The sequence below is a fragment of the Gopherus flavomarginatus genome, chromosome 3 (assembly GCF_025201925.1).
Source record: "Gopherus flavomarginatus isolate rGopFla2 chromosome 3, rGopFla2.mat.asm, whole genome shotgun sequence".
Taxonomy (NCBI): Eukaryota; Metazoa; Chordata; order Testudines; family Testudinidae; genus Gopherus; species Gopherus flavomarginatus.
Genome location: NC_066619.1, coordinates 82,911,987 through 82,938,587, shown reverse-complemented (window position 1 = coordinate 82,938,587; position 26,601 = coordinate 82,911,987). Strand labels below are relative to the sequence as shown.

The 26,601-nt window shown below is 39.5% G+C and overlaps 1 protein-coding gene across 1 annotated transcript in view; it reads right to left on the bottom strand.

Annotated features, from left to right (window-relative positions):
• Window positions 1–26,601, bottom strand: part of CHSY3 (chondroitin sulfate synthase 3) — a 243,613-nt gene that overhangs the window by 40,064 nt on the left and 176,948 nt on the right. The window lies entirely within an intron of this gene.

The window sequence follows — 26,601 nt, the reverse complement described above, 5'->3', positions numbered from 1 at the left end:
ACACAGGTGAGCGGGCGGAGTCCCACGCCCCGGAACGCCAGGTGGGTGAGCAGGTGGTGGCACAGCTCGGCCCACCTCACCCTGGAACGCTGGGCAGGTGAGCGGGCGGCATGGCCTCCCTCTCCCAGCCCCAGAATGCAGGCTGGCCCTCATTAGTCCCCCAGCCTGGGGTCTGGCCATGGAGGGGAAGAGCCTCCCACAACCAAGTGTGGGAAGCCTGCGGTAGACAGTGGGCGGGGCCATGCAAAGCTGTTTGGGGAGGCTCAGCCTCCCCCTGCCTTCGATACCCACAGCCCAGGATTTGCTTTATCATTTAGTTTCACCTTCTGTCTGCATTTCATCACTACAAGGAGTAGGACAAAGGGAAACATTCTACCTTTAATGTTCTCAGAACATATTACTAGAACATCAGAGAGGTATCACGGACCCAAAGAACTAATAAAAACACCAAAGAGATTGAAATTCATGTTCAATTTTCTCAAAGAACAAAATTAATTGATGCAGTCATCCTTTGGGCCTGTGATGTTCTAATATTTTTTGGTACTGGCATGAGGAAACAAATCTATAGTATTCTCAAACAAATAATGGTCCAAAATCTGAAAAGATATTTATCACCATCAGAACATTTACACTAATAATTTATTTATAAGTATTTATATCACAATAATACCAAGAGGACCCAGTTAGCATCAGAACCACATTGCGCTAGGCAGTAATAAAAACATAAAATGTTGTCCCAGCCTGGAGATCTTAAAATTGAAGATGAAAAATGACATACAAATGGTGGGGAAGAAGGGTATAATCAAACACTGAGACAAGGTGGGTGAGGTAATATCTTTTATTGGATTGACTTCTGTTGATGAGAGAGACAAGCTTTGAAGATTACACAGAGCTCTTCTTACAGGTCTGGGAAACTAACTTAAAGTGTCACCACTGCTAAGTACAAGCTATGAACATATTTCACAGGACCATTCAAGGTCAAGTGGTTCGTTAACACCCCTCCAGTCATAGGAAGAAAAGGAAGGGGGGGGGAACAGTTGAGGGGAAGGCTGTTACAGACTGTTGTAATAAAACCACAAATCCAGTGTTCCTATTCAGTCCATGATTTTTAGTGTCTAGCAAAGTTATGAATTTAAGCTCTCAGGCTTGTCTTTTGAAAGTGTTGTGCAAGTTTCCTTTGAGGATGGGGACTGATAGGTCACATATAAAATGATCACTTTGTGAAAAGTGTTCACCAACAGGTGATGGGGCATTTTTGCCTTTTATCATTTTCCTGTGTGAATTAATCTGAGAGCATAGTGATTGTCTGGTTTCACCCACATAGTTGCTATTGGGCACTTAGTGCACTGGATGAGGTACACTACATGTTGTGATAAACATGTGTAAGACCCATGGAACTTGAAAAGTGTGTTGCGGGTATGTTGATCATTGCAACAGCAGAGACATGTCTGCAGGTTTTGCATCTATTGTTCTGGCAGAGTCCATTGCTGCTGTCAGATGGTGTATCTTGGTCTGTGGGGAGTTTCCTTCTGATGATGAGCTTGGAGAGGTTAGGGGGTTGTCTGAGGGCCAGAAGAGGGGATTCAGGGAAGATTTCTTTCAGGATGGGGACCCCCTTGACTGTAGGTTGTAGTTGTTTGATGATACCCCATAAGGGTTCCAGTGTGGGGTGGTAGGAGACAATTAAGGGTATGCCATCAGAGAGGGGATTTATTTCTGCGTTGAAGCAGGTTCTGTCACAATATTTGGGTGGCCCATTCCATGATGTGATCTACTTACACATGCTTATCACAACATATGGTATACCTCATCCATTGCACTAAATACCCCAAAAGCAACTATGTGAGTGAAATTAGACAATCACTACAATCTCGAATGAATTCACGCAGAAAAATGATAAAAGGGAAAAACACCATATCACACGTGAGTGAACATTTCTCACAAAATGATCATTCTATATGTGACCTATCAGTCCTCATCCTCAAAGGAAACCTGCACATTTTCATAAGATGAGCCTGGGAGCCTATATTCATAACTTTGCTAGACATTGAAAATCATGAACTGAACAGATACACTGCATTTGTGGTTTATTACAACAATTTGTAACCCCAAAACACCACCGGCACCCTGCCATATTTCTTTCCCACGTCACTTCCATTCCTCTCTCTGACTGGAGGGGTGTTAATGGGCTACTTCACCTTGAATGGTCCTGTGAAATATCTGATAACTACTTGTGCTAAACAATCTGTTCAGTAGTTTCCTAGACCTGAAAAAGAGCTCTGTGTAAGCTAGAAAGACTTTATCACCAAACAGAAGTTAATCCATTAAATGACATTACCTCACCCACCTTGTCCCTCTAATATCCTGGGACCAACACAGCTACAACAACACTGTATAATAACCAAATATAAACACCCCCCACACAGTTTATTTATAATGTTTTAAAATATGTAAATGTAAGTGTCAAGGATCATCATCAACCCCTTGAGCCATTGTTATCTGGCTGATTTCTTACAGACGGTGTAGGGGAGGAGGATAGGAACAACAGATTTGAAGGAGGACAGAGTGAGGTGTTACAATCTGTCCAGGACTGGCTCCAGGCACCAGCTTAGCAAGCAGGTGCTTCAGGCGGCCACTCTGGAGAGGGGCAGCACGTCCAGGTATTCAGCAGCAATTAGGCGGAGCGTCCCTTGCTCCCTCTCGTGTGATGTGAGAAACTGACCAATGTGGGGACAATACGCAAGAGGTAAAGCTGGGAAGGCCTTGAAGGTGAGGACAAGAACTTGATGCAGTGGAATTGGGCACACAGTGAGAACTGAGGTATATAAAGTAGAAGTAAATACATAAGTAAATATAATTTTTAAAAAGTTAAGATATATACTGCTCTGGTTCTACAAACAAAATTACAGTGTGTGTAGATCATGCCCCTTTATTTTCCACTGATTCTTTTCTATCATCCCTTTCTATCTTTCGTAATAGAATTATGACAGGCAAGACTGCTTGTTTGTATTAATTAAATCTCTCGGTCCTTAAATAGCCCCTGACCATTGTAGAAATCAGTGTAACAATCAGATCAATAATAATCCCTGTACAACAAAATATACTTTAGTTGTGCCCATATCTTCTTTTTAAATAGGGTTTTAGATAGATTGCTCCAAAACACTGCTGCTATAAACACGGATCATATAATACCCTGTTCCTCAGGAAAATTAATACTGTGTAATTAGTTTTTCTTCTATTGTCTTGGAAGCTAAAGCCCTGAAGTGGGTCATTTCATAGAGAGTACTATGGAGTGGCAAAACCAGTGATTCCACAGAATCTTAGTTTGCAAGTTACACTTACAAAGAAATTATTGGATTCATGGAAAATGTTAGACTACTTTCAGTTTTTTCCTCTGTAATAGGTATCGTGCCAAGCCAGTAATGGAGGAACTATAAAAATGTGAGACGTTCTAGCTGATTGTAAGGGTTTGTTTTTTTAATATATTTTTAGTTCCTTTAGGGAATTTCCAATTTTTTAAGGGAATGGATGCTAGGATGATCAAAATTAGAAATTAATCTAATACATTGTACCTAGTTTAAACAATTTGATATCTAAAAAATAAATATGTTTCTGTTGTTTTACCATTAATATTTCACAACAGCGCATAAAATTCGGCTGCATTTTACACCTAGCATTTTGAGGGACAGAATCTTCCTTTATGCATCTTCACCTCAGCGAATGTATTTCAAAACTTCAATTATAACTGCATCCAGGGTCCTGGTTATGACAGGTATTCTATAAAGGAAATTGAGGCAATATTTGTCCTCTTTTCCCACTTAATTTCATATAAGGAAGGTTTGAAAAATATTTTTATGTTGTTGGTATTTAAAGTTATTCTCCTGATAAACATTTTTTAATATCTTAAAAATATCAGGAATATCAAGCTCTCTCTTCCTGGGTTTTGTTGAAGGAGGATGCGCAGGCATTAAACTGGTTTTGTGAGCTTTTTCTGTCATTAACTGAAGACCTTTGGGATGCTCAATCTTTAGCAAACAGAACAGATCTTTCATCTGTTTATATGGTAAGTGAGTTAAACAGGCATTAAAACAAAACATGTTCAACAATATGAATACAAATTGCTATTGTACTTCTCTCTGTCAAGTGCCTCATGCTTGATATCTGCAATGTCATAATCCTACTAGTTCTCCATTTGCTCATATAGTCTTCCTCTAACAACACTTAAAAATCTAAAGGATTAAAGGTTGAAAAAACTGCGAATGCACTGGGGCGTTTTACCCCCAGTTGTATCATATACTTTCATGGCAGTAACAGTCCTGTACTGTTTCTGACCTCACCCAAGGCAGAAAGACACACATTCCTGAATTTATGCAATTACTCTGGTTCCCGCCTATTTGCCTGGTTATTAATTTTGTTATCTTGTTTCCTTTTCCTCCTAGGATTGTAGATGAAATTGTATCAGCGGACGGGGCAGTTGTGTTTGCCATTCTCCAGGAACCTGTGCCCTAAGGCTGCTCAAACTTAAAACAGCCTCCTAGGGCTGCCAATAAGCTGCTTGGCAGCCCAGAACAAACTACAGCACTGAACACAAGGCACACAAGCTCTTGCCTAAAATCTCATCGTGGCACATCCCTACACGGAAGGCTATGGACAGAGGCTGAATACACCAACCCTACACAGTTCCTGCCCCAGGAGAATTCTCCACAATGCTGATGCAGCGCCTTTATGACACCTTCAATCTCCTTCCTTAACCCAATTCTCACATTCACACCTATTGCTGGGAGCTCGGAATTTTGACTTACCCCGAACATTTCTTTTGCCTCCAATGTCTTCCAGGGTCTGTACATTTGCCTATAGTGTCTTCCTGAACATAATTTAACTTTACACTAGCTTAGTTACTCCTCTGTTGGCCCTCCTTTCTCTTCACATTCAATACTGTATTTTTTTTTCTTTTAAGACTCCTCTCTTACCACTTCAATTTTTCCATTATATGACACTGCATCTTCTCAGTTGCCACTGGTTTGCTGTTGATTTCAGAATTCATTATAAAAATCTCACTCATATTCTAAATCTATTCTGGGCTATTTCAACACAATATCTCAATCCTATGCCTGTAAGCACAACAAAAACAGATTAAAATTCAACCTATTCTTCAAGGAACCCTACAGTTACAGTTTCCTACATCTCAGTCAGAAGTCTCAAAAAAAAAAAGAAAAAAGAAAAAAAGGAAAAGTCCAGCTGGAAGGGTATCAAAAATATACTGTGTACACACAGACTGGTTCCAAGCATGGTATGCCTCTCTCATTAAAAAAAAAACTCCATCAAAAGATATGCAGGTCAGGCAGTTATAAAGGAAAATAGCAGTTAGGATGGCCATGAACTGGGACAAGTCAATATACATTTTTCAGACTGCAGCTGCAAGTTAAACCTTCAATCTGAACAAAGATTTTCTGTCTGAATATAACTCAGCCAGGCCAGCAGCCAAGAAAGCAAACATTCCAACTCTGCTTTTACAGTAAATTATGTAATTTCACAGTTATGGATTCCTATCAGCAGATGACATCATAGATTTGAATGAGTACTTGAAACAGCTGGCTGAAATCTACTATTTTGAGCACAAAGTCATGAGTCTTTAGCTAAAGGTACCTGGTAGAAAGTTACAGTTTCTTCTACAGTTTATGATTTAATGCACTAATAGTAACATAAATGCTCCATTTTGCCCCTGAAGTCAGGAGGTACTAGAGTATAAATTGTCTGGAAACTAACTAAAAATCCCATCTAAAATATCAACAGTGTTACTTGTTTCACACATGACTGGGGAAAGAAAGCAAAACTAAAGGGAAGTAATTACATACATTAAAATCCAGGCAGCTATAAACAAGAATACAAGTAGGACTACATCTAAATTTATAATAAATTAGTAACCATTTCAGCCCTAATTTTGCAAAGACTTGCTCACTTGCTTAACTTTCTGTACATGAATCGACCCTCCTCTGGGTCAGTGGAACTATTTATGGGAGTAAATTTAAGCATGTAAGCGAGTCTTTGCGGGATTGGGGTCTTGGTATGTTCATGCAAGTCAAGTAACATGAAATAATCTTATTTTTACTAAAGAAGTATCTGACTGATAGAGCCCTGAGCAGATATAAAATGTGTATCCACATCCGATCCACAATCTGCAAACGTGGTTATCTGTAGATCTGCAGGGCTCTACTGATTGATGAGTATGCTCTTCATTTTCTTAAGTAACTAGTAATTTTGGATGCTCAATTGATTTTTAGGGGCAGATGATAAGCACTTTCTGAAAATCCAGCCCATACAAGGTGTCTCAAATTGGGCACCCAGAAACCAAGGCACTCAGCATCACTAATAATTTTTGAAAATGTAGGCCTATATATTTTTATTTGCATCACTAGCAGCAGAAAATTTAAGGGCTGCTTGGCAATTTTTTAAATCACAGATTGGACACTTATAATAAATGGAGAAAGATGCTTAGAATTTTGGGAAATAAGGAGAAGAAATGTAGGAGGAGCTCAGCTAAACAAATGAGGTAGATTAAGGAAAATAGGAGGAGAGGGCAGAGAAAAAGCAGTGATTTAGAAAGAAGTCAAGAAGATACCACCTAAGATACACAGGAAATATAAATTATTTAATATACAAACATAAGTAACAGTTAAGAAGATATTAAATTCCTAAATGTAGTATAGCCCTCACACAGAAGGGACTTTCAGAAGATTATATCCTTGAAGATGTGAGCAAAGAAAATACAACTGTGTACTTCAATGCATCTCTGTGAACTTCAAAGTCAACATTCCAGATTAAAGACTAATATATTATTCTTAATTTATCCTGTTTGTTCATAAACACATAACAAACAAATAGGTATCTAAGCCAACATCTGTCTGAAATTTTTCTTTGGCCATGGATTTCAAATAAATCTTGGATTGAAAAAGTGAGTTATCTGATCTCTACTCGCATCAAGTAGTGTCAGTATCCAACAAGGCTAGAAGGTAAATACTTTACTTCTATAGCATATTTCCAGTTATTTTATTTCTTCTCAGAGGACTCACTACCAAATAACTACAAAGTTTCTCAAGGCACATTTTACACTACTGCATTGATTATTTAAGAACTCTATTCAAAACAAAGTCATTGGCTTGGCCATTTTACCCAGATTTGTTTTAAGAGATTCTAATCCTTATATAGGCAGATGCTTTTCTTCATGCTCAGATTTCAGGCTCTGAAACACTATGAAACACACTCGTATTTCCATACAATTCAAGTATGTCAAAAGCATCCCACAATGAGTTATGTAGCTAATCCTGTTTTGAGAATGCTCACAGAAGAAAAGCTCTCAAAATTGTGGTAGCATGACCAGTGCAACAGATCCACCTTTGGAAGGAAAAAAAACACTCGTAATTCTAATTTACGTTTGTCCTCTTTCCATAAGCAATCATTGCCAGACACCGAATCCTTTTGACTGCACCCAGCAGGGATTAATATTATATATGGTATATATGGATGTGTCTACAAGACAGCTGGGATCATGGTTCCCAGCATGGTTAGACAGAGAAGTGCTAGCTCTGCTCAAGCTAGCACGCTAAAAACAGCAGTGTGGCTGTGGCAGCAAGGGCAGCAGCTCAGGCTAGCTACCTCAGTACAAACCCGCCTGGATTCCCACAGTACATAGCCTGAGCTACTGCACTGGTTATTTTTAGTGCACTAGCTCAAGCAGAGCTAACACGTCCATCTACCCATGATGGGAAGCACACTGACAGCTGCAGTGTAGACATACCCTAGATGTTAGAGAATCTATTTTCTGCGGTCTTAATTCCCAAGTCCCAGTACCACACACAGTCAGAGCTGTTTTGCTGTCAGACAAATACACAAAAAAATTCTAGCTGATATTTGTCATCATGAAAGAATGCACTTTTATGCACGTAGATGGTCTCATCAGCAAAGAGAATCAAGAATACACTGAGGTTACATAAATATTGGTATGTGTGGAATATGTATTGTAGTCTGCTGCAAAAGGAATGATCTAGGAAAAGTTGTGTCTTATCAGTTTTTTATTTCTTCATTGGCAGGTACAGAGTAGTTGGTTTGGGTGAAAGCAAAGGAATTTCTCATGTATTACTAATGTGGCTTACCCGCAATGTAACATCGTCAATTCTGAAATCATGCATGTATCTGTGCTACTAGTTAAATGTATGTGCCAAATACATGTCACCAAATAGGCTCTGCTTAGTTATGCTGCTCTAATCCTGCTCTCACACAGCTTTTCAGGCAGCTGCTGCTGCTCTCAATTCGCCTCCCTCGCATTCTCACTCAAAGAACTTGGCAGGCAACTCCACACAAATGACCAACAGATGCTATGTACAATATTCCATGGAGCTGCAAGTGCTTCCTATCTTGTTCTCCTCTTTAGATACTGCTCAAGGACAGAAAACAAGTCAGGTTATAGCAACTGCAATCAGGAAAAAGAAAGTGAATTTCTCCACAATAGAGACTAAGGTGTTTCAGTGCAAAATATAGGTCTGATGTCTTTAGAACAGACTTGATCAATAACTTCAATTATGGAACAGATCTAAAAGAATGGTTAACAGCTTCATTTTTACAAAGTGGGCTACTGAAGAAGAACAAGATATCCATCTATGGAAACTCTAACATGGTTTTCAGCTATGCTGCCGATGGAAGACCATTTAATAACATTTGTCATATTGCTGGTGGTAGCCGTAGCTTTTCCCACAATTGTCAGGGACAGCATTACAGTGACAAGAAGGCATCAGTAGTAGAACTATGTGAAAAAAATATTGATTAGTAGTCACACATGTCAAGAAAAACAAGTGCTTTTGTTTCTTTACTTTTAAAAACAATTTCAAGCAAAACTAATAGTCTCTTCATAGCGAGGAACGGGATTTTTTCACCCCACAATTTTTCTGTAAACATATTGCAAACTCCATTTGCCATCAAATAAAATTCAAGTTAAATTTCATGAGTTTTCACCCAGTGTGCAACTTTTACTCTGGAAAAAATTCACAAACACTTGTGAAAATATCACTATTTATTAATGTGAATACTGGTATAGTAAAAATTGGTAATTGGTGACCTACTTTTCTAGTGATGAATTCCCTGAATGGAAAACAGCTTATTTTCACTCAGTGGACACAATTTAAATTTGCAGTGTTGTAACTGAGAAATTATGTACATATCTCTTAGGTATTTCTCCAAATCCACTTGCTGGGCTAAATAGTTAACAAGAGGCTAACAATTTTACACAGCCAAGATTATAAATTATTTGGAGTGTGAATTTAGTGGGTCACACTTTCAAAGTGCAGAGATTGAGAGTTAAAAACTCTTCCTTAGTTCACCGGGAGAACTTTGGAACACATTTTTTCCTTACAAGGGCTTTTACAGCATGAATAGTTCTTCTCAGAAGTTTAAAATGAGCTGTTGCCCAATGTCAGCCAGATGATAGATCTACCTAGCACAAAGAGTGATTACAGTATTTTGCCCTACACTTTATTTTCTGACTAAAGGTACTTGCATTTACCAAGGTCTCTTCAAAATAAGTGAAGACAACAAAGAAGAAAGACATACAATGTTAATGGGCATACTTTTCATTGGTGTAAAGTTGTAGGCTGCCAAGTGCAAATACCATTTTTTCATTCGTCCTTGAAAGAAACCGTAATAGGTATAAACCAGGAAGTGTAAGCATAGCCACTTAGACCATGAGCAACAGAACCACAACTGTTGAAAACTGACAACTGAAAAGCATGAGGAAAAGAGGAGAACACTATCAAACAGAGAGGAGAAACAAAACCAAAGAGTGGGATTCATAGGCATTGCAGTAAAGGAAAAACCAAAAGCCAGTTAGCCTTAGACACAGTTACATAGTTTTGCTTTACAGTTTCACCAGGGTCACTAAAAAAACCAGACATTTCTTTCTCCCCATTACCATAAACTTGTTCCTGAACTTTCCACAGACAAGGAATGAAGCAAGGAATGAAGAAGAGGTGCAGGAATGATTTGTTGCCCTTGGCTTGTCTAAAACATTGTTTGAGATGGATGTCTAAATGAAAATTAACAACATAGTATTTCCCATAAATAGGTTTTTTTTTTTTAACAAAGAAAACATCATGTATGGCATGATCCCCAGTGCCCTCTGGCTCCTCTTAGTTAGTTCACTTCTTACCCAGTTTAAGAGAAAGAGGCCAGTGCTGACATCTCTCTTTCTGGGCTCTCGAGTGATCCCAACAACAGGAAAAGTGCCATCAGGGAAATGACATGGAATCATTTCCCCAATATTACTTTGCAGCATCCAAAGCAAAAACATTGAGAGGAGGATGAGGAAGCTAGGTAGTGGGGATAACAGTGAATCTCAACAGCACACTAAAGTCAAAGGAAGAAATTTGCTATCCTTTCCAGACTTCTTAGCAGCTAAAAGGACTTTGGCTGTAATATTTTCTCTAAGGGTCTGGTCATCCTTTAATAAGGAATCTCAGAAGGACCTAGGGATCATATTCAGCATCTAATGTGGGTGGAGGAAATGTACAGGTGGGAGCGAAGGATGCCATAGGAAAAGGCATGGCAACAGGAAGTAAGAGGAGAGAATTGTAAATGCAATTTCTAGGTATTCTCCTTAGGAGGAAAAGTGAAAAAGGGTAGCTAGGACAAGACAGCTTGCTGGGTTATCCATGCCCAAGACAAAAATATTTCTAAAACACATTAAGTCAGCACCCTCTGCTCCCTTCAAGGGGAGCAGAAGGTGCTCAGATCTTTTGAAAGTTAGACCAGACTTACTCAGAAGCCCAACATATAGATTTTTGGTGTTTAATTTTAGACACTTATTTTTGACAACCCTGGCCAAAATCTCAATGTAAAAACATCATGTGACACCTTGTATTGCCTCTGTCTATTGCCTAACAGACAGCCATTATATTATGATGCAGCTTCTCTAACAGCTATACAGAAAGGACACCCTTTTGCCAGGTAGAGGAATCATGAGCAATGAACATCTAAAAAGAAGAAAGTAAGTACATTGGGATACAGTCAAGCATTTCTAGATAGCAGCAGATATGCACTTATGTTCTGTAATACAAAACATGTTTTATATTTTTTCCACTGATCTCCTATAGGCCAAAGGGAGTCAGCACTTTTGAAAATCGGTTCTATTATTTAGGTGACTAACTACAGATTTAGGGACCCAACTTCAGGCTCCTATTCTTTCTAAGTGTTGACCCCCTTTGTGAAGTGCTTTGAGACCTATCGGAGAAAAGTATTTTCTTAGTGACATGTATGTCTACCTTAAACTTGTTCCCTTGAAGACTGCTATAAAACCCTTGCTCAAAGGCATCATGTTTTCTCAGTGCTTCTTGGTACTGAATATTGACTGTTTTGTACAGTGGAAAAATCTAAGTTTGCCTTTTGAGGAATACTTACAGAGAAAGACATGTTACATGTTCATCATTAAGTGGCAGAAGGCACAAAATTAAACAGTCTAACTGAACATACAAGCGCTTTGGCTTTGTCTGAATCCTGCACATTGTGTATAGCAATTTGTTCTAACATATCCCTAATAGATTTTAGAGCTCTGAACACTGTAGGCATAACACTGATGATCAGGAAACCACTTTCCTGTGTTTGGCTGGGTAAACTGAAGAATAACTTCTAATTTTTATTTATTTATTTATTTATTTATTTATTTATTTGCAGTTCATGCAGTTTGTTACTCCTCAGAGCTGAGTTGTTGATGTCAAGTCCTGTGGGAATGTTTCAACTTACTTAGTATAATGTTATATCACTGTCATATGAAGACCACTTATCAGCTGAACTATGTATACCTACCAGCTCTGTATGGTAATTCTCCCACTTTTTATTATTTTTTTTTGCGCACTACTGCCTAGGGCCAACTTTGTCATAAAGGAGGCTCCATCACTACGGACTGCTCCAAGTTTCCTTCATTCAATCCCTTTCAATAAACGGGTTGTTGATTTTTAAAAAAAAATATGCTCCAACTTTTCCATCCATAATTTTAACATTGAAGTCAAATGATGCATTGTTTTCTATGCAGCTGACAACAAATGAGCCTTTTTGCTAATATTTATATATATTGTCTGACTAATGTCAAAAGTATCACAGGACTATTCTCACTGAAGCAACCAGAAAGTGTCTGTACAAAAGCTTCATGCACTTCCACCAAATCTGGAATATTTAGATACTCTCCAATAAAATATCTCATTAAGAGAATTGCAAATATATTTCACTTATTAAATTTTAATAAAATGTTTCTTTAAAAATAACTCTAGAAAGTGAGAAAATACTTTCAGTACCTAGTGCAACCTTTAATCTGCCTAACACACTCATCTCAACCACCCTCCCATTACAGACCGGAGAAGCCTTCATACTCTGACACGCCCATATCTGCCACCCTCCCAGTAAAGATCACAGATACAGGCTTCTCACTGAAGTAATAAAATGAGAAGAGACCAAAAACTTTAACCATTAATTAATAATAACGTCTTCATGCCAATGTAGCAGAAATAGCTCCATGAACAGTTCTCACTGATGATTAATGTATAAATCAAGCATGAATTTTTTAAATTAAGTTGTTTGGAAGTTAGGAGTGGGCAAAAAGTGTTAAAACAATTTTCAAAACATAAAAAGTAAAAAAAACTTCCAACTGTTCAAAGTAAAAAATGCCATACTAAATTAACCTCAAACCAAAGGAAAAAAAATCTCTGAACACAGACTACATAAAAAACGTTCATGATGTTATTTTCCCAAGAAAGTTAAACGGGGTAGGGAGGTGTCAAACTGGGTTTAGAATGGAAACCATCTTACATCTTTCATTGCAAAATCAGTCCTTAACTACAATAAGCTGGTTACTTGATCAAATTCAAATACTAAAAATTTGGGCATTACATCTATTCCAAAAACTGGAGACGTGGCCCAGACGTTGATTTTGTCAAGTTATTGCATGCAATGAACTGGCTGTTTTAAGACCTAGAACTGAAAATCAAGAGGACTAACAAATGGACATAGCTTTATTTTATTTGTTTAAGAGTAATAACTACTACGCTCTTCAAGGTATGGTTGGTGTCTTATTAAGCATTTATATTTCATCCAGTACAACGAGGCCCTTCTTTGGTTAGTGTCTTTGGGTACTGCCATAATAGAAATAAAAGAGAAAAACACCAGGCATGTCTACAGTACCCATTATCCAAGAATTTTTAAACTCACTCTGTAAACATTCTATGTAAATTCTATGTAGAAATCATTTCACTAACCCAGGGGTGCCACCCAAAAGAGACAGACAGGGCTTAAAGGAGGGTCCCAACTTCATAGCATCCCAGTCAGCTGCACTGTGCACATGAACAGTCTGCCAGCCTTGGTAGTGCAGCTGCTGCAGCAGCAGGTCTATCTGATGCCTAGTGCTGCCAAGGTGAGCCAGCATGTAGCTGAAACAAAGGAGACAGTATAAAAAGACCCATGAACAGTGCTCTTTATAATACTCCTATGAGATTAAAAAAGTAGAATGAGGATATGGGCAAAAATGAGAGAGAGTGAGGCACAGAAGGGTCAGTGAAAGAAAAGTGACAAGGAGTGTGTGGCAGAGATCATGAGGAGGAAAGAAAAGGGAAAGGGGTGGCCAAGGCTAGAAAAATGACAAGGGGTGGAAAGCAAGGCTAGGGAGAGAACACACACATTGGGTGAAGTGGGATGAAGAAAGTAGAAAAGAAAAGAGGGTGTAGTATCTGTAGAACCAGGAAGACTGAAATGCTGAAAAAAGACAAAAAAGCAAAAAATGAAATTAAAACAAGTGACACAAAATCATTTTCAGTGTAGGGAAAGTGTTGTACAACTAAAGTTGTCTTCCTGCATAGTATTGTATTATTCTGCAAAAAATCCACCTCACTACAGTCATTCTTTGTTGTATACTCATGAGACCTCACAGTGGCCAGGAACGGGCTATAGGGGCCCAGTAAATCATGCCAGAGTGCCCATTTTTACCATCCTGGACCCAGTATATCATGCAGCCCTCAACCATAATTGAAAGACAGACTGATACAGGATGTAAGGCGGCCATTTAATGGACTTCATCAATAACCTGTTAGTCAAGTAGAGAAGAATACTTCGGATACTGTATGGGAAACTTTGGTAAGGAGAACATAATTACCACAGCCAAAATTTGAGTAGAACACAACACCTATCTCCCGATGATCAGTGAAAAATAACAAGAAATCTTTTCATGCCCACAAATTATAAGGATCTTGGTTTTAAATACCATCCTAAAGATGGCATGACAGACACCTTCTATTCCCAAAATTAAGCCTACTAGTTAAAGTGAAAAACAGCTATGTCACCACAAACCCCAAAGACATGTCCCTTGCCACTTTAACAAAATAAAGTTGTGTACCATTTACAGTGAACCATATATAACTCTAACATACAGACCACTTCTTATTTAATATATATTTTAAACGTACTGAATCTCTTTTGTTATTCCTCCTTTTCATTCCTGGCTTCACTCACTGTTTTTTTCCTATTATAGATCATGATGTATGCTTTCCTGAGTTGTCTTCAGTATGTCTGTTCTCTCATCCCCATGTGTCTCGCTCACTTCTTCTCCTACATTGGTATTCTTTCCCCTCACATAGTTTCTCTCCTTTCTCCTCCTCCCCCACACAATCTCTTGCACTTCTGTGTACTCTTTCTAACTTATGCCATCTCTCTCCCCATTTCTTACAAATACATATTAGCTACTACATGCAACATTAAAGGTGAGAAATTAACCACTCAGAAGTCAGGAAATGAACATCTGATGTTACAATATTAACCAACTTACCCCGTATTGATTATTTGTCAGTTAATACAATAAATAATAAAAGTTCAAATTTTTCTTTTTATACAAGTTTACTTACAGTACAGTTCCGTCTCCAAACTTGGCTTTGCTCTAAGTTTTGGTCATATCAACAAAAGCAAGTTTGAAAAAATCAGTGGTGTAATACAGACGGTCACTGTTGCTTTGCACCTTAGCCATTGGGCAAGCATCCAACCAATGTATGAGTGGGCACCATCCTAGCCAAACAGATGGCCACAAGAATAAGCAGCCAAGAGACCATTTATCATTTTTGTTCACAAAGTATATTGACAGCAGAAATCCTAGCCCACAACTTTAGAATGTTTATTGAATTATCAATCTTGAGTTACAAATTGTCAGTGATAAGAGAATCCACCAATGGCTCCACATTAATTGTTCCATTGCCTAATTACTCTTACTGTTAAAAAAAAAAAAGATGCCATGGTTGTTCCTTATTTTCAGTAAGAATTTCTCTAGCTTCAACCACCAGCCACTGGATCTCGTTATACCTTTGTCTGCTAGACTGAAGTGCCCATCATTAAATATTTATTCCTCATGGAGGAATATGGAGTTCTCAGTGTTGAGCACAGCCAAGACTGGGCAACAAATGTAATAATATGTTGAGACCCATTTCCTATTGATACTCATTCCCATTAGGCCACTGTCCTTTTCTTCCTACAGTTACCGGCTCTCACATTTGCAGAGGTATCAAGAGACATTAAAAAGCATAAAAAGCTTGCCTAAAAGACCCTAATTATTGGAAGTGGAATTGCACCATTAAACATATTGTTTAATTTGGCCTCTAATACTAGCTGCCATACAACATTTCATATATGCACAGGTGAATCTTAAAGATCAGTAACATAGTAAACTAATACTTGGGTACTAGGCCATGCTAATTGGTAGCTTATCAATAATATTACAGGGAAAACTATAAATATTTTGACAGAAAGTAAAGCATCCTATTGATGTAACAACAAATAAGCATAGAAAACTGGAGAACAGAGGCAGAACAATCCTGGATGAGGACACTGAAAGAGTTTTGGAACAGTTCACAACAAATAAATATTGCTGGTTTGGCATATTTTATTATCATTATCATCTATATTGCAGCAGCATGCAAAATGTGCTATGTATTTTTCAAATGCAGAGGAAGATAGTCCCTGCCCTACAGAACTTACACAAAGGTTGAGCAAAGAGATATACCGTATATACTAGATCATAAGCCAGCTCGTTTATAAGCCAACCACCTACCCCAAGATAGATAAGTAAAAATGTAATTTTTTTATGACCCATTCATAAGCCAAACCTATAATTCAGGGGTGGGCAAACTTTGGCTCCCGGACCATTAGGATAAGCCGCTGGTGGGCCAAGACGATGTGTTTACCTCGAGCGTCTGCAGGCATGGAGGTAAACATAAGAAAACAAAGTGTCTCAATGTGCCAGCTGCTTACCCTGAAGGGCTGGGACAGCAACTGGTGGGAAAATTTTGTGTGTGTGGGGGGAAACAGAAGCTGGGGGTCGGGGAGTAATCCCTGTGACCACCCCCCACATGACCCAACCCCTAGCCCGGGACCCCCACACTCTCCTTATCCCATCCCTTTCCATCTTAGCTGGGGCAGGCCAGGTGAGGATGTCTCTGGCCTGGCCTGAGTTGCTCCGGCAGGCCAGGCAGCACGGCCGCAGCCTGCTCTGGGGGGCATGGCTGAGTGGCACAGCTACAGCCTGCCAGCCCCGGAATTGCAGCTGCTTTGGAGGCTGGGGGCAGAGCAGCATGGCCAGAAGCAGAGAGACTCTGGCCCTGCCTCTTCCCTTCTGTCTCTGCTGGCTGTGCTGCCTCTCCTCGCTCCCTCTGTTGTGGGGAGGGGCTGTGTCCCACCTCTCCCTCTCTATACCCGTTCATAAGCTGACCCTATTCTCTGATGCTTCCCTTTTTTATTAAAAAAAATTCAGCTCATGAACGAGTATATATGGTAACTTACAAATAAAGTGAATTGGGGAATGACTGGCACACAGTTTGCTAGTCACAAATGGTTATTGTTAACCCACTAAATCTCCCTCTATACATCCTCCCTCCCCTCTGTTAAACCCCATTGTCTGTCCGCCCACAACAATCTCTAGCTTCAGTTCCACACAGTCTATGGTCTGTTATATCAATGGGAGAAACCCTCTAGTCAACATAGTTCTGTCTACATTAAGAGTTTGATTGGTATAACTGTCACTCAGGGGTGTGGATTTTCCAGTTATATCAACTGAACTCGTAACGTAGCCAGCACTACGTTGACTGGATGGTTTCTCCCATTGATATAACTACGCCTCTCAGGGAGGTGGAGTATCGATGCTGATAGGAGAATCTCTCCCTTTGGCCTAGGTAGCATCTTCACTAATCACTGCAGGAGGGATTTAAAAGAGGAGAAGTCTAGTGACTTTGTGAATCAGCTCAGAAAGGCCATTCCACATGAAGTAGATGGTGTGGCAGAAAGCAGATGGCTGGTTTTATGAAACCTACAGTGTTTTGTTTGGCAGAAAAATAGAGAAAATAGCAATGCACCAATATAAAATATAACATCTATAACCGCAGGGATAAAATAAAGATACTTCAAATTGGTGAGATTCCTCATTTTCTTTTGCACTTTGCAAAGCTAATAAAACCTGTCAGAAATGTTATTCTTTCTACAGATCTCAACAAATGATTTATAGCACAAAAGAGTAACAGCTCCAGGGCTCTCTTAAAAATCAGAAAATGTATTATAAGAGATATTTTCCTAGGAAAATATGTTTTAAACATATCTGACTCCAGCACACTCTGCTAATGAAAAATAAATAAAGAAAAAAGAGGCAAGCTCTGTGTTGAAAATACTTTTATTTTTTATTGTAATCATTTACACTTCCTAAAAGTGATTTTAGATGCTTTTCACTGTATATCCTGTCTTATTTTTATTTGCAAGCTATTATATAAAAATACTTAAGATGCTATTAATAAACCTGCTTTAATGTCAATGAATATTTTAGAATGCGCCATACACATTTAAGACTGAAATGTAGGTTTTGCCTTGGGCGATTTAGTTAAGACAGGCAGTATACTGCTGTCTTAGAATCATCTGGAATCATTTGCAGACTGAACTTTTTACAGGAATGAATTCTAAATGAACTTTCAAAGAGAGAGTATATCTTCTGATCATCAGTTGTCAGTGCTGCCTTCATTCGCTTGTTACCTTGAATGGCAGATAGAGCAGTCTTGCTTGACCTCTGTGTAAAGATAGCAGATACTGCTTTCCACATTTAAGATGAAACAGCTAAAATGAAATCAATGACAATCATTCTTCCATTAGCACCATCTAACTTCACACAGGGATGGAATGACTCATTCTAAGCAGTTCCCATTACTTTTAATGGAAAGAGAGCCACTTGTATATCAAATTATATTGGCAATGTTCAGACCACATGGAGTTCAGCGTTGGCATTAACAGACTAAGCTCCCATTTTTAGGGATTTGTAAATTTTGGCCACAGAAATCTGCTGTGTACTAAAATTTGGAATGCCACATGCAGGGTGACCTCCTTTTCAAAAGGCAAAATTGGGACACCTGCATAAGCCCTGCCCCCTCTGTGGCCCCACCCATGTTCCCTTCTTCCCCCTGAGGCTACACCCTCTGCTCCTCCTCTTCTCCCCGAGGCTCTGCCCATTGGCCAGCCTGGAAGCTGGAGCCGAGCTGTGGTAAGAGCCACCCAGTAAGCTCAAGCCACTGTGAGGAGCCTGGGACCCTCCACCTGCCCTGGGCAGGGAGCTAGGGGGCCTGAGAGCAGCCCCCCCAGCCCATGTGTCCATCCGTTCTCCCCCACACACCCTGAGATGCATCGCCTGGGACAGGTGGAGAGCCTGGAGCTCCCGACAATGGCCCGGGCTCTAAGTGGCTCTTACTACTGCTCAGCTGTGGCTTCTGGTCAGGCCAGAGGTGGGGCCTCGGAGGGAGAGGAGGAGCAGGTCGTGTGGCCTCGTAGTGAGGAGGGGCTAGGCTCCAACTCAGCCTCCCCCACTGGGAAGAGGCTGGCACCTCCCTGAGCCTCAGGCAGGCAGAGAGCAACACTGCAGGGAATCCAGGACAAATACTGTCCCAGAGACTTTCAGCCCAGGACTGGGATTTGTACTCTGCATTTCAGGACTCTCACACCTAATTCTGGACCAGTGGTTACCCTACCCATATACTGTGTGTATATTTTGGAGCAAAACATTATTTAATATGTGAATGTGACTATGCATTCTAATTAAAAAGGGGTTGGTGTGTATGAACACTGGAATTGTCCACTTGGAAATTTCATCAAAGTCAACAGCTTAAAAGAAGAGTTCTCCCCTGCCTGAAGCTGGCCAATGTGTTCCTATCCATTCCCATCCAACCTGCAATACAGCCTTTGCAAGTGCAGATGTGGCCTGAAGAAGCCAGATGCATTATGACCTGGAGATGTTCTTGTTCTGAGGGTCTGGTATTGACAGGTACTGGAAACAAGTTTGACTAATGACTAGTTCTGCATTCTCAGTTTTATGTAATTTTTGTATGAATCTGACTTCATTTTTTAAAAGCTGTGAACTTGCCCCTCTTTCTATCATTTTCTCAGCAGCAGGAAATGAGGCAGAACAGCTGGAGGAGGGCCAAAGTCAATAAGTCTATGTGTTTAGCAAGTCCATGGGTGAGAACAGGAGGTGCCATGGCACTCCCGGCAGTGGCCTGCGCAGCATCCGTACCAGTGTCACCCTCTCACTGCAGCACAAACCTCACTAATCTGCACTCACAGCAGCTCTGTCTCATTTCCTGCTGCTGAGAAAATGGTAGATTCATACAAAAAATTACATAAACCTGCAAAGTCAGAATTACCCATTAGTCTAGCTTAAGGGGTCAGCAACCTTTCAGAAGTGGTGTGCCGAGTCTTCATTTATTCACTCTAATTTACAGTTTCAGCTGCCAGTAATACATTTTAACATTTTTAGAAGGTGTCTTTCTATGAGTCTATAATATATAACTAAACTATTGTTGTATGTAAAGTAAATAAGGATTTAAAAATGTTTAAGAAGCTTCATTTAAAATTAAATTTAAATGCAGAGCCCCCCAGACCGGTGGCCAAGACCCAGGCAGCGTGAGTGACACTGAAAATCAGCTTGCATGTCATAGGTTGCCTAGTCCTGGTCTAGCTTTTCTCCGATAGCTGCCAATACCAGACCTTGTGGACTAGCATCCACAGAACATTGTATCTGTTTGAAGAAAATATTGATGTAAAACCAAAGATGGTTTCTAATCTTTTTATTCTTCAAGAGAGCAGTACGCTCTCTTTTTTTAGTAAATTAACGCATGGCTTTAATTTGTTTCTGATTTTTAAAACTCTTGTGATGCCTAAGCACTCAGTGTTAGTGATACATCAAGTGCAAATACAGTAGAATAATTGTGCGTAGAGTTGCTTTGAAGGAACTAATCATGTTTTCTCATAATAAGGAAAAACCCTTTCCCCTGAAATGTGAAGGAGAGAAAACACAGATTAAAAATGCCAAATTTTGGGAAGCACTACATTGTAGAGCACCCACCAGAAAAATTCACACTTAACAGCAGGAGAGTGGGACAGAAGTTCACTCCATTCTGCTTCCTTCCTCTCCAAACTCATTGGAGAGGCCTCTTCACAGGTCTTCAGCAGCAGAAATCATTAAAGGTTGTGTGTGGTGTACGGTTTTGCATATTTCTGTGAGATTGGGGACATTCTGCAATAACTGGTTTTTGTTTTGCACCCACTTATAATCAAACAGGTTGGCTGTGCAGCTAGGACACGCAGACAGAGGCCATTGCCAGGGTATGGGATATACACACCAACCCATGCACGAGGAACCAGACACACAGAATTATTCTTGGTGCACTGAATTAAATGACACACACTACTTTCCTTATTCTGAAAGAGTGCTTCTGCCTAATGAAGCTATCTTTGTTTCTGCACTGTGGATAATTGCTTAGATCATTAGACATTAAGGCCTCTATTCTCCAGTTCATCCAAGAGGTAGGTAGCTGTGGGCATGGGTATGTGTGGGTGAAGAGTCTGTTGAAGCTCCTTGATCTGGAGAAACCTGACTCTGACCTAAGTTAGAAATGAACAGGAGCTGCTGTAACTTAGGCCATTTTAAGACCTTACACCAGTGCAGGATTGGGTATTAATCGACTGTGTTCTTCCATGCTCCCAAAATGCTGGGAATGAAAGAGTGTTATTGTAGGAGCAGGATTTTATAATGTCCCATGAGAATTAATGTATGATTTGATTTCATCCTGCCAACCACCCTTTTTGAATAGCTGAAAGAAATGACAATCCTGAACAATCCTTATGACTGACTATGGTCACCTTTTGTTTTAGGATAAGTTATAATGTCTACTATGGTTTCCTATATGTATTACAAATTAGGCACGCTAGTTAAATATACATTTCTTTGTTTTAAGGTTTTAGTAAGTAAGAGACAGGATCTTGTATTGTGTCTGTGTTAAGGAGATTAGAGGAACATTGAGGGCCTGAAGCCCCAACGTGAATTGTTTTAGTTATAAGATTTAGCAAGGCTTGATTTACAATGTATTCTGCTGAATATAAAATACTGCTGTCTGTATACTTTTGAAGGTTTCTGTAAGAGATTGTTTGTGTGAATGAGGAATGCATGCATCAAGAAAAGACAAAATGTCCAGATGGTCAAGAAAAAGTGAGAGACTTGGACTACGTCTTCACTACTCGCCGTATCGGAGGGTAGCAATCGATTGCTCGAGGATCGATATATCGCGTCTCATCTAGACACGATATATCGATTCCCGAACGCGCTTATATCGATTCCAGAACTCACCAACCCGGAGTTGCAGAGTCGACATAGGGAGCCACGGACATCGATCCCGCGCCATGAGGACAGTGAGTAATTCGATCTTAGATACTTCGACTTCAGCTACGTTATTCACATAGCTGAAGTTGCATATCTGAGATTGATATTTCCCCCGCAGTGTAGACCAGCCCTTGGAAAAACCAGGAGACAATCAGAAAATATCCACTGCATCCAATGCTAAACATGTTAGCAGCATTGACGACCTCAAAGGTGAGGCAGGCACCCCCAAAGGTGAGACAACAAATAGAAGATAATGATGGGAAGCCTGATGATAACAATCAAATAACACCACTTAAGGACTAATAATTACAGGATAACATTGCAAAATGCATGGACTCAAATGGAAATGTACAACTATAAAGCTGGGGTGTTTTGCCATGGAACTCTGGGTTCAGACCTGCAAAGCCTCGGAGCATCGGATCACGACTGACAGGAGCCCAGCTCCTCACCTGTGCTCAGTCTAACTGGCCATTAGATTGACTCCAGCTACAACAGACTGGTACCTATAAACATCAACTGGCAGAAGTGTGTGTGTGTGTGTGTGTGTGTGTGTGTGTGTGTGTGTGTGTGTGTGTGTGTGTGTGTGTGTGTGTGTGTGTGTGTGTGTGTGTGTGTGTGTGTGTGTGTGTGTGTGTGTGTGTGTGTGTGTGTCTAAAAAGCATATGCTAACTGTTGTATTCTCAATAAACGCAGTTTATTGAGAATACATGTTAGTTTAACTTCTGTGCCAGGGAAGATAATGGAGCAGGTAATCAAAGAAATCATCTGCAAACACTTGGAAGGTGGTAAGGTGATAGGGAATAGCCAGCATGGATTTGTAAAGAACAAATCGTGTCAAACTAATCTCATAGCGTTCTTTGATAGGATAACGAGCCTTGTGGATAAGTGAGAAGCAGTGGATGTGATATATCTAGACTTTAGTAAGGCATTTGATACAGTCTCTCATGATATTCTTATAGATAAGCTAGGAAAGTACAATTTAGATGGTGCTACTATAAGGTGGGTGCATAACTGGCTGGATAACCGTACTCAGAGAGTAGTTGTTAATGGCTCCCAATCCTGCTGGAAAGGTATAACAAGTGGGGTTCCGCAGGGTTCTGTTTTGGGACCGGTTCTGTTCAATATCTTCATCAACGATTTAGATGTTGGCATAGAAAGTACGCTTATTAAGTTTGCGGACGATACCAAACTGGGAGGGATTGCAACTGCTTTGGAGGACAGGGTCAAAATTCAAAATGATCTGGACAAGTTGGAGAAATGGTCTGAGGTAAACAGGATGAAGTTCAATAAAGATAAATGCAAAGTGCTCCACTTAGGAAGGAACAATCAGTTTCACACATACAGAATGGGAAGAGACTGTCTAGGAAGGAGTATGGCAGAAAGAGATCTAGGGGTCATAGTGGACCACAAGCTTAATATGAGTCAACAGTGTGATACTGTTGCAAAAAAAGCAAACGTGATTCTGGGATGCATTAACAGGTGTGTTGTAAACAAGACACGAGAAGTCATTCTTCCGCTTTACTCTGCGCTGGTTAGGCCTCAGCTGGAGTATTGTGTCCAGTTCTGGGCACCGCATTTCAAGAAAGATGTGGAGAAATTGGAGAGGGTCCAGAGAAGAGCAACAAGAATGATTAAAGGTCTTGAGAACATGACCTATGAAGGAAGGCTGAAGGAATTGGGTTTGTTTAGTTTGGAAAAGAGAAGACTGAGAGGGGACATGATAGCAGTTTTCAGGTATCTAAAAGGGTGTCATCAGGAGGAGGGAGAAAACTTGTTCACCTTAGCCTCCAATGATAGAACAAGAAACAATGGGTTTAAACTGCAGCAAGGGAGATTTAGGTTGGACATTAGGAAAAAGTTCCTAACTGTCAGGGTACTTAAACACTGGAATAGATTGCCTAGGGAAGCTGTGGAATCTCCATCTCTGGAGATATTTAAGAGTAGGTTAGATAAATGTCTATCAGGGATGGTCTAGACAGTATTTGGTCCTGCCATGAGGGCAGGGGACTGGACTCGATGACCTCTCGAGGTCCCTTCCAGTCCTAGAGTCTATGAGTCTATGAGTCCTATAAAAGATCCCATGTGCTTTGTATAGCATAATCCTATGGCTGGCCTAGTAGGGAGCTATGCCAGTGGAGAAATCTTCTAGACCATCTCCAATCATTTTAAGGCCATTTTGTACTGCTTACAGATATGTCAGATCAGATAATCTGGCCCACAGAATTGATGAATCTATGAAACTGGGACTGGTTGCTGGGAGAGGGAGAGATTGGGACTCTCTGGGCAAGAAGACCAGTGGGTATACTGGGATGAGGAGCCCATGTCAACAATTATACACATGTACAAATCTGGGTGCATTTGCACAAACATTTGTATTTTTGAAAGTCTGGCCCATAGTTCTATTTAGGAGGCTAGTAGTATGGGTAATGTAATGTATTGGGTATGTAACACTATAAGACAAAATGGGTGGGAGGTGACAACAGCCTATAAAGTTTGAACAAGGATGGAAAAGAATTACACAGTATGGTATAAGCAGCCATAGTGGGAAAGGTTAGATTGATTATTATAAAAGGTAACAGTGAGATATACTGAGCACTGCAAAAGTGTCCCAGTGGATGTGGTGGAAGAACCAAAACTGGAGACTTTTAAAACTAGACTAGAGAGAACACCAGAAAATATAATGAGAGGAATAAATCTTACACTGGAAAAGAGATGAACTGGATGATCTAATAGGACTTTTCCTCATCTGAGTCCTCCAATTCTAGCTCATGATGTTTATAACTGTACTTCTAATACAATTTCAAAACCACTGGATTCAACATGTAGTAGGCCGAGGATGAAGAAGTTCTGCTGCTTTGACAATTTATGTTTTGTAATTTCTATGATAGTCATTGGTTTAAATACATAATAGAAGTCCCTGATCTTCAGACGGGCTCCCTTTTATGTCGCATTTCTTTTCGATCAAAATCCAATAAATCAATAAAATATCTATGGTATGCCATCAAAACATTTTCATGAAAATTATTTCATTTCAACTAGTGAACAGACTCCAATGTCTCAACTTTTGTATTTGTAAAGTTGAGACATTTGAGTCTGTTCACTAGTGTTATAATAAATATATATATATATATATATATATATATATATATATATATATATATATATATATGTAAGCACATCATTTTTCAATGCATTAGTGTCCAAAATAACTAACTGAAAAAAGATGAAAAGAAAATAAACATTCCACTATTAAACTAATCTTCAATCTGATCTTTTATTATTATGCTGGAGGGTGTTAGTAGCTGTCAACAAACATGTCTTTAATCTATGGCAATCACATATCTTATTTCAGCTAATGGCCATGGCTAGCCATCCTTCATTCTGGCTAAACAGAGAAAACCATTAAGCATCCTTTATCTTTTGAGATAGCTGAAACAACAGAAACCACTGCGCAAAGCTCTAGCCACATGGAAGGCATGAGCAAGAACTAAGAAATAAGATGCAACTGGGAAGGGACTGAAAACACAGAGGCATTGATTGGACTCCAGCTGTGTGTATATGTGTGTGTGTCAGAATAAGAAAGCAGGAAAGTAGCGCCGGTAACATAGCCCTGACAATAAGCCAAGATATCGCAGTCTTTTGGCAGAAAAAGTGGAATTCTTAGCAAGGAAACTGCCCTTGGTTGTTTTTTTTATTGTTTTCAGTGAAATAAGACTGTGTACATTCTTTATATATATATACAGAATTGTACCAAAGAAATACCTGACTTAAATCAATTTCTCCTTCTGAAGGAAACATCCACCTCAAACACTGGCTAACCGCTCACACTAAAAAGGGGAAACATTCTCTCCTCTGTAAAAGCAGCAAAGAATCCTGTGGCACCTTATAGATTAACAGATTTTTGGAGTCTTCAAGACTGTGAATGGCTTGCCAACTACAAAACCAGTTTCTCCTCCCTTGGTTTTCACACCTCAACTGCTAGAACAGGGCCTCATCCTCCCTGATTGAACTAACCTCATTATCTGTAGCTTGCTTGCATACATATATATATATATATATATATATATATATATATATATATATATATACACACACACACACACATATACATATATATACACACATATACACACACACAAACACACACACACCTGCCTCTGACGAAGTGGGTATTCACCCACGAAAGCTCATGCTCCAAAATGTCGGTTAGCCTATAAGGTGCCACAGGATTCTTTTCTGCTTTTACAGATCAAGACTAACACGGCTACCCCTCTGATACTATTGTCTCTTCTATTGTTCCTTTTGAGAGGGAGAGGAGGGAGTAATAATTTTAATTATTAGTTTTATACCACACAATAAGTGGCAGCAGAAAAGTAATCCATGTAAGGTTGCCTAGAAAAAAAAAACATTTATTTTATGGTGTGTGTGTATATAAATATAAATAAAGATGATATTGTCTAATAAGTTCTTGGTTATCACAATTTGTCAGATTTCCAAAGAGCAATTTCATATTGGCCATCCAAAATGCTATATAAACATTATAGTTAATCATTGTTACAACAACTGGTTGTAGGGGTACTTCAACTCAGATAAACACATGAACTGCATTCACAAAACCATACCAAGTTATTCCTAACGATCGATTAGACCACAGCATATGTAATAAAGTCAAAAATTTACATCTGGGACACAAGGAAGAGAAACCCAAAAATTTTATCAATAACATAAGTTTTATGGTAGATATTATAATAAATTAATGTAGAAACCTACAAGCACTCCATTTATCATCTGGTAAGATTCAAGAAATAATTCTTGATCTACATAAAATCAAATTTTCAGAATCATTACGGTTT